We start from the raw sequence: 10,390 nt of genomic DNA, 5'->3' as shown, positions 1-10,390 counted from the left end.
GGCTACAGAGGAGTAAGCAAGGAGTTTAGCACATAACATGGTTGAGGAACAATGACAGATATTTTAAAAAATAGTTAATGATTCACAGCAAAGATATATCTCAGTCAGGAAGAAAGATTCCAGGAAAGGGATAAATCAACCATTGTTAACCAAGGAAGTTAAAGGTAGTGTTAAATGATATTAAAAAAACACAACGTAGCAAAGATTAGTGAAAAACTAGAGGGCTGGGAAAGTTTTACGAGTCAAGATTTTTTAAGAGTAAAAAAATGACTAAAAATAAGCTAAATAGGGAGAAAATAAACTATGAGTTCAAAGAGCAAGTAATATAAATATAGACAATAAGAAATTCTTTAACTATATCAAAAGGAACAGAGCAGCCAAAGGGATCATAAGGCCTCCTAGACAATTAAGCTGCAGAAATAATAACAATATTGAACCAGAGGAGTCAAATAAATATTTTATATTAGATTTCATTTTACATGACATGCAAGATAAAGGTAAAGTTACCTTATTCCAACAAGGCTAAAACAAGGGGCAAAGGTAAGGAGAAAAAAATTAAACAACTATCATTTGACAATAAGTACTGGGAAATTAATTGGGATCAAGGTTGTAAGTACCCTATCCTTGTTGGGTGACATCCTAAGATATTATAGTAAGTAGCTACATAGACAATGGATGCACAGTCGGAGTCTTTAAAGAATTATTAGATTCTGGAGAAATGTTAGAGGATCGGAAAATTGCCAATGTGACACCCTTATTCAAAAATAGAAAGAGATAAAACTCAGTTTGCTTGACATCCATCTATAGGAAAATGTTAGTCTGTTGAAAGGATACAATAGCAGAACATTTAGAAACACATAATAAAATCAAGAAGACTCAGAATAGCTTTGTGAAGGAGAAATGATGCCTGATGAATTTATTAGAATTCTTTGAGAAGGTAACAAGCAGGATAGATAAAAGGGGTCCTATAGATGTAATAAATTGGGATTTCTAAAACGCATTTGATGAGATATTGCACATAAGGATACCAAATAAAACTCGAGCACGTGGTGTTCCAGGTAATATTGTTACTATGGATAAAGGTTTGAACAAAGGGGACATTTTCAAGACATTATGCTGTAACTAGTGGAATCGTGGACTGCTGCCACAATTATTTACAATATATATTAATGAACAAGATAAGGAAGTGAATTTAACATGCTTGTGGATGAAAACAAAAATACAAGTGTAGGAAGCTAATGATGATGACACAAAAAATTTACAGAGGGATATAGACATGTTTTGTGAGTTGCAAAGACTTGGTAGATGGACTATAATATGGGAAAATGTGAGGTTCTACATATAAGCAGGAAGATTAGAGAAGCTGAGTATTATATGGAGAAGGACTGCAGAAAGCTGCTGCACATAGGTATTTGGGGGTCCTTATGCATGAATCAGAAAATTATCACATGCAAGTTCAGCAGGTAATAGGGAAGGCAAATAGAATGTTGGCCTTTATTTCAAAGAGAATGGAGTATAAAAATTGTGAAGTCTTACTAAAATTAATCAATGCACTAGTCAGACTGCGCCTGGAATGCTGTGAACAGTTTGGTCTCCTTATCCAAGGGATGATTATACTGGAATTGGAGTCAGTGCAGAGAATGTTTGCTAAGTTGGTCTCATGTATGAAAGGATTTTATTTTGAGGAGAGATTCAGTAGGTTGCGTTTATACTCACTGAAGTTTAGAAAAATGAGAGGCAACCATATTGAAAGATATAAGGTTTTTAGGAGGCTTGACAGGGCAGATAAAAGGACGTTGTTTCATCTTGTGGGAGAAACTAGGACCAGAGAGTATAATCTCAAAGGAAGTGGGTCATATATTTATGACAGAGCTGAGGAGAATATTTAATTTCTCTCAAAGTGTGATGTATCACGTTTTATATGACGAGCATTCAATTGTTCAACCTTTTTTTTAAACATATTTATATAACTTCTTACTCTATAGTACTGTTTAGCTTTCTCTTGTACTCTAGTTTTTCCCTTCATTAATTTTTGGTCATTGCTTTTTTATATTCTGTCTAATCTTGAGTAGCCACCTATTTTACAGAATTATACGTTTTCTTTCAGTTTTGATACTCTGATTAACAATACAAATTAACCACAAAAGGTAGGATTTTGATGCTCTCTGGTATATTTACTGTGCCTTCAGAAATATTCCTTTAAACATCTTCTGTTGCATCTCTATCGACCTATCAATTAATCTGATTTGACAACTGCTAGAGACAACCCTGCTTTCATGTCTCATAGTTGTTCCTACTTAAATTTTTAAAATATAGTTTTGAACCTGCTCCAATTATAGAATCACTCATTCTAATTTGTCGTATAATATCAGGTTTAGTATAGCCTGTCCTCTGGTCAGCGCCAGAACAGGCTGTTGTAAGAAATTATTCTATTCTACATAAACCACATCAATGCTACCCTTACTTATGTGATGTTTTCAATCAATATATAAATTAAAAACTACCAAGATTATTGTTGTGCCTTTCTGAGAAGCTCACATTATTTCTTCCTTTATACTTCACCCTATCATTTAGTTACTGTTAGACAGGCTGTGCAGCATTCACACAAGTAACTTCTTGCCTTTATTATTCTTCAACTCAACCCAAAACATTTCCACATTCTGAATTCCTGAACTTAGAGCAACCCGAACTATTGTGCTAATATCAGCATTAAAAAATTTACTTTGATTTTCAAGCTTTGAAAGTTTAACTTTATCACATCTCTGTTTAATGTCAATTTCTCCAGAGCAATGGATTTCTCTGCATATGACCTCTGGAATTTTTCTGAAATATTTTCATTTTCAGTTGCAAGTTTCTGTGCTTTCTCTAATATCTTCCTGGAGATCAATAACAACACTTCTTGTTTTTGAATTTATTATATTTGTTTTCATTCTGTTTGTGTACTGCTCCTCAAATTCTGCCAATAGCTCACTTGTGTTGGAATGTGAGATTTGGAGGTATTCAATTCCTTTCATAATCTATCAGGTATATGGTGTAAATATTTGACTGCCTTAAGAACCCATTGTGTTTCAGTCCCTAACGGCTCATTTTGCAGATTATATTCTGGCTCGATGTGCTCAAAGTCCTATTCTTTTGCCAAAAAATGTTTTACCAATTGCAGGTCCTTATCTCTTGGCTGTGGAATCATACTCTCTGTATCTGTCTCCTTGCTTCGGATACATGTACGGACGTGATGGCTTCAGTGGAGCTACAAGAGAAATGCACCTCACTATTAACACTGTCTTCAAGGGTCATAATAAAAACAAGGAAATCTTATTTTGTGGAATGCTTGACATCAGTAGCGCCTTCATTCTCATGTATCCATTTTCTAACGGAGCAAATGTAGGTTTGAGACCTAGTATATGGCATGATTGCCATTTTGCCTCAGGTCTGTTGAATATAGAATCTGTTGAAGAGTAAATAGAAGATCCATAACATTTACCTGTGAAGTTTTACTCACAGCATAATGAAAAAATTCCAATGTTGTTTGCTACTGGTAATGAAAAGAGGCTCAGAAGTAGTTCAGCTTTTTTACTTAATAAAGAGCAAAGATGATCAGGAATAACATTCCATGTGTCAGTGATTTCTCTCCCATTGCTGCTAAGAAGAGCAGTCATCTGCTCTAGTACATGTCCTGAGATATATTTTAGACATTGAGCTGCATGTTAGATGTTTGAAGAAGCTCAGTTCTAAGGCTTTTTACAGAGAGCAAAAGATACTGTTGTTTCAGTGTTCCAAATAGAATCAGTGACCTTCAAATTAACAGTAATGTCAGCAAAAAAAGAATTTATCTGGTATGCCTGTGAGATCAGTGGAATCTGAACTGTCTTGCACCTTCGTTTCCTCTTGTTCTGGTCCTCAGCATCCTCTAATCTTGCATATACACAGAACATGGTGAAACAGGCTGTATTGTAACACCCAAGCCCTTGCTGACGGGGTTCATTATTGCTACCATGCAAAGCCAGAGTAATGGTACTTGGTGCACTCTGATTCTTTCCATACTTCTCGTACATGTGATATGCCCTTTTGTTTCCAATCTCAATTCTGACTTTGGAGTATCAGTAGAACAATTCAGAAAGCTAAGTACTGTGAGCTCATAGTTGTTCATCACATATTACTTTCCAGTTGACCTTTTATTCTCTGACTTTTGCTGCCTGTAACAGGATGATTCTAATCATTCAACTGTTGTAAACCTACTGCTGCATACTGACTGTCTGACTGCTAGAGTAAAACCAAGAACTTTAGATGCTGGAAATCTAAAACAAAAACAGGAATTGCTGGAAAAAACTCAGCATGTCTAAAGATATATGTAGAGAGAAAAAGGAGTCAATGTTTCGGACCTAGTGACTCTTCATCAAAACCAGTAGTAGCTAGGAAAAGGTGGGAAATATGCTGAAGGTGGAGGTGAGTGTGTTTGTGGTAGGTGGAGATGGAGCACAGAGAGAGAGAGAGAGAGAACAGCAGTTAGGCAAACAAAGGGATGGATAATGGTATACCAAGGAATGAAAAAAACAGATAATGGGGACCATAAGTGGGTGAGACTATCTGACTGATTGTTTTCAGAGTTTGTATTTTCATTTTGATGGTCAGTACTTGAACAGATTTCTTGTGCTAAAATTAACAGTGAGACTACACTAGTGATTGCAGCGGATATCAACCACTACTTAGATATATCCTACATGTTTATTGTTCTTTGTTTACTTCCGGCTGGAGGTTCAAAGGGGACTCTTGAAACAGATCAGGCAACTTTCTGGGGCACCTGTAAAGAAAATGAGGGATATTCTGGCCAAAGGACAAAACAGGTGGTCAGAAGGGACTATGTTAGTAAGAAATATCTGTTTTCAAATATGAATCCAGTGTTTGGGCCAGTTATTGACTAACACAATCTGAAAATGCCCTGCAACCCTAATCAGAAACTGTCGAATAATGGCCAAAAAAAGCCTTCATCATCAATGATGCCTATTTATGTCAGGCCATATGGACCATAGATTGTAGTATGCAATGTGCCAGAACACTTTTTCCTACTTTTCCTATATAGTTTAATAAAGGTTCTTAGTTGAAAAGATAGTTGCAGCATCACCTTAGAACACTAGTACAATATGATAGTGTAAAAAGATTTTGGAATTGGTTACCTAAATTAGTTGGCCATTTGTAAATAATTTTTAGACAGTTTATTAATTTAATTAGGAAGTAATAATTAGGGTAATTAAACAATTAAACAAAAGAAGTACATGATACGTGAGAATTGTAGATGGCTCACTGACACAGAGAAAGAACAAGCAGTTGACATAGAATGTGTTAATCTCAGTAAAGTTGTGAAGGCAGCTTCCTACTCCTGAGCCAATGTTAGGGAACTCTTCCCTGAGTCTTTCTCACTGTCTTTGGGTGCATCTTCTATTTGAAGAAGAAGACTGCATCCTGGTGAACACTGGCACCTGATGAAGATTGCCTCTGATCCTAGCACTTGTCAGTTGCCCTATTTCTAGGAGTTATTTGGGTGGAATTGAGAAATAAGAAAAGGATGTTCACCTTATTGAGTTTGTACTATAGGCTGCCCAATAGTCAGCGTGAAATTGAGAAACAAGTTTGTAGGGAGATCTCAGATATCTGTAAGAATGGCATGGTTGTAATAGTGGGGATTTTAACTTTCCAAAAAAAGACTGGGACTGTCATAATGTAAAGGGCTTGGATGCAGAGGAATTTGTTAAGTGCATCCAAGAACATTTTCTTATTCAGTATGTGGATGTACCTTCTTGAGAAGGAGCAAAACATGACCTTCTCTTGGGAAATAAGACAGTGCAAGGGGCTGAAGTGTCGAGGGGAGCACTTTGGGACCAATGATCATAATTCTATTAGTTTTAAAATAACTATAAAAAAGGATAGACCTGATCTAAAAGTTAAAGTTCTAAATTGGAATAAGGCCAATTTTGATAGTATTAGGCAAGAACTTTCAAAGGTTGATTCGGAGAGGCTATTCGCAGTAAAGGGATGGTTGGAAAGTGGGCAGCCTTCAAAAATGAGGTAGTGAGATCTAGAGGCACTATGGTCCTGTTACTGTGAAGGCAGATAGGGAATGCTGGATGACTAAAGAAATTTTGGGCTCTACTCAAGGAAAACAAGTATGGTAGGTATAGACAGCTGAGATCGAGTGAATTTCTCAAGGACTTTAAGGGCAGTAGGAGTATATTCAAGAGGGAAATCAGGATGGCAAAAAGGGGATATGAGATAGCTTTGGAAAATATGGTTAAGGAAAATCCAAAGCTATTCTACAAATACATTAAGGGTAAAAGAGTAACTAGGGAGAGAACATAGCCTCTTAAAGATCAACAAGGCCACCTATGTGCGGAACTACAGGAGTTGGGTGAGATACTAACTGAGTATTTTGCATCAGTATTTACTGTAGAGAAGGATATGGAAGTTAGAGAACTTGGAAAATAAACAATGATACCTTAAAAAGTGTCTATATTACAGATGAGGAGGTGTTGGACATCTTAGGATGCTTAAAGGTGGATAAATCCTTGGGATCTGATCAGGTGTATCCTTGAACTTTGTGGGAAACTAAGGAAGTGATTGCTGGGCCCGATGCTGAGATATTTGTAACATTGATAGCCATGGGTGCGATGCTGGAAGATTAGAGGGTGGCTAATGTGGTGCCATTATTTACAAAAGGTGGTAAGGAAAAGCCAGGGAACCATAGAATGGTGAGGCTGATGTCAATGGTGGGTAAATTGTTGGAGTGGACTATAAGTGACAGGATTTACATGTATTTGGAAAGGCGAGGACTAATTACAGATAGTCATCATAGCTTTGTACATGGGAAATCATATCCCATTAACTTGATTAAGTTTTGAAGAAGTGACAAAGAAGGTTGCTAAAGGTAGAGTGTTGTCTAAAGGGACTTCAGCAAGGAGATCAACAAGATTCCACATCGTAGACTGATTAACAAGGTTAGATTACATGGAATCCAGGGACAGTATGGATACAAAACTAGCTTGAAGGTACAAGACAGAGAGTGGTGATGGAGGGTTGTTTTCAGTCTGAAGGCCTGTGACCAGTTGTGTGTCATAAGGATTGGTGCTGGGTCCGTTGCTTTTTGTCATTTATATAAATGATTTAGATGTGAATACAGGATGAATGGTTATTAAATTTGCAGGTGACACCAAAATTGATGGTGTACTGGACAGTGAAAAAGGTTATCTCAGAGTACAATGGGACCTTGATCAGGTGGGCCAAGGAGTGGCAGACAGAGTTCAACTTAGAAAAGTGTGAGAAACTGCATTATGGTAAGGCAAATTAGGGCAGGACTTACATGTTTAATAGTAGGCTCTGGGGAGTGTTGCCACACAAGACACTTTGGGGTGCAGGTTCTTAATTCCTTGAAGGTGGAGTTGCAAGTCAGCAGGGTAGTGATGAAGGAGTTTGGTATGCTTGCCTTTATTATTCAATGCATTGAGTATAAGAGTTGGGATGTCATGTTGCAGATGTTCAAGACATTGGTTAATTCACTTTTGAAATACTGTATTCAATTCTGGTCTCCCCTGTTAAAGCTGAGAGGGTGCAGAAGACATTTATGAGGATGTTGCGGGATTAGATGGTTTGAGCTATATGGAGAAGCTGAATATGCTGAGGCTATTTACCATAAGCATCAGAGGCTAAGTGGTGACCTTATAGAGGTTTAAGTAATCATGAAGGGCATGGATTGGGTGAATAGCCAAGGTCTTTTATTCAAGGCAAGGGAGTGGAAAACTAGAGGGCATAGGTTTAAGATGAGAGGGGAAAGATTTAAAAGGGACTGAAGAGGCATTTTTTTCAAGCAGGCGGTGGTGCTTAAATGAAATGAGCTGCCAGAGAAAGTGGTAGAGCTTGGTACAATTACAATAGTTAAAATGTTTCTGGATGGCTACATAAATAGAAAGGGTTTGGAGGGATATGGGCCAAGTGCAGGCAAATAGAACTAGGTTAATTTTGGATATCTGGTTGATATGGATGAGTTGGTTTGAAGGGTCTGTTTCAGTGCTGTACAACTCTACAATTTTCTGACTCAAAGTGAATGCTTAGAAACTTTCTAGTATAGGCAGGAAAGACTAATCAAAAGGTCGACTGAAACGTTACTACTTGATGAACAGCCATAAGCACAGCCAGTTAACTTCTTTCATTGTTCACTTGATGCACCAAGGTTAAAATAGAGATAGGGAACAAAAGAACTCATGGAAAGCCCATTGTCAGAACCACCAGCTGGACATGGTCCATGATCTCCCTCACCCAAATGAAAAAGTGACAAGAGATCACAATGATCAGTTCCTGTGCATGGATCAGAGGATGCTGAGGACTGAAACTAATCTCCAGGGGGTAGATCTCAGACCCATAGAACATCAAAGCCATAAGAGACAAATTCTATTTTTTGACAATACAGTTAATGGGAAGGTAACTAGTTTTATTTGGAACGCTGAAACGGCAGTATCGTTTGGGTTTTGCTGCGTATCTTAAACATGAGTTTCTTCAACCATCTAACATGCATCTTCAGTATCTAGGATCTATCCCAAAACATGTGCTAGTGGAGATGACTGCTCTTCTCACTTTCAATGGGAGTTAAATCACTGATATTTGGTATATTTTTACTGATCATCTTTTTTTTTTATTGTATGAAGGAATATTATCCACCTCTGAAACTCTTTTCACCAGTGATGGAAGAGGAACTGGAGTTTTGTCATCATGCTGTGGCAAAGCCTTCACAGGTGTTTTAGCAGTGGACATTTCTGGTGATGCGGTAGTGTCCCTCGCCCTGAACCAAGAGTTCCAGGTTCAAGCCCTACCTACTTCAGAGGTGTGTTGTAACATTTCTGAAAAGGTTGTTTAAAGGTATCTATTCAAGGGACTCTTGTTGTATAGTGGTACTGTCCTTATGTTTGGACCAGAAGGCCTGGATTCCAGATTCAGAGAATTGTCATATGCCTGAAGAGGTTTATTGTACATATCTTAATATCTTGCTGTAAACATAGCTGGAAGTTATTTTTCCAGTTAAAACTTTACAGGCGTTTAGTTTAATGCCAAAAATATGCAGAGAAAATCACCCCTAATTGCTAATAGAAATGTGTGTTGAAATCATAGTTTAGTCGTGTGGCATCTAATAATAATTTCAATAAGGTTTTAGTCATATCTGTATGTTTTAAATAAGTAATGTTTCAAGAAGTGTTACTTTGCAGATCTCTGCTACTTTTAGTGTGTCCTAAGCTTTGAATATATTCTTGTTTCTCTAGCATGCTGACGTGGTGTCAACATTACTAAACAAAAGATATCTCATTTCAAAAATAACAAGAATGGTGTACCACTGCAGGCTATGCAACAAAGCAAGGCTATGTTGTAACTTGCCACAGAGTGAAAAGTCAATAAAGTTGTCAGCCAAGACGTCATTTAAAAAGCTGGTAATAATTCCATGCATTCTATTCCTCATAATGTCTAGTCTCTAACAGGGGTTCTGAAGTCCATTGGCTCTAACCTACCCACACTACGTTGCACAATTCAAATACTTGATTTCACGCATTCTATCCTTTGTAAACTTGAGGTCATCCGAAGCTCCACTGTCAGTGTCTTATTAGCAATAATAATCAAATATCACTCATGTGCTATCTGACCTGCATTGCCTCTCATTTAAAAATTTTCATAGTTGTTTCAAATTCCTCCATAGTCATGCCCCTCTCTATCTCTGTAATCTCCTCCAACCGACATTCTCTCTAAGTGGCACAGCATGTAGTTATAGAGTGGTTCTACATACTGATGCATTGACTTCCAGTTCAGGACTTTCTGCTCCACACAGAGGTCCACATAGTAAGAAAAAGTATCTAGAGGGAATGTAGCCTCCCCCATTAGAGGTCATGTGTACTCCTTAAATTCTGGCATCTTGTACATTCCCTTTTTTAATTGCTCCACCATTAGTTGTTGCGTTTTCAATTATCTAGGTCCAAAGCTCAGATAAATCCTTGCTAAATCCTTCTGTATTTCATTTTGCTCCTTGAAGACACTTTCAATTACCTCTCTCTTTTACCAAGCTTTTGGTCATCTGACCCAATATAATTATTAAGCTCGATGTCATACTTTGTTTTATAGTGTTCCTGTGAGGTGCCTGAAAGGTGCTATGTAAGTCATGTTGTACACTACATCTTTCCTCAGCACAACAAATGCTCCCAGCTGGGAAGGAGCCACAGAGGAATAATTCACTATGCTATTTTACTCGACCATGTTTTCATATGGACTTGTTAGTTCTGAGGAAGGCTCACTGGACTTGAAATGTTAACTCCATTTTCTCTGCACAGTTGCAGCCAGATCTGTTGAGCCTCTCCAGCAATTTCTGTTT

Source organism: Hemiscyllium ocellatum, chromosome 4, assembly GCF_020745735.1.
Source record: "Hemiscyllium ocellatum isolate sHemOce1 chromosome 4, sHemOce1.pat.X.cur, whole genome shotgun sequence".
In the NCBI taxonomy this organism is placed as follows: domain Eukaryota; kingdom Metazoa; phylum Chordata; class Chondrichthyes; order Orectolobiformes; family Hemiscylliidae; genus Hemiscyllium; species Hemiscyllium ocellatum.
The sequence above is the reverse complement of the archived record's forward strand: the minus strand, read 5'-3'. Positions refer to the sequence as shown.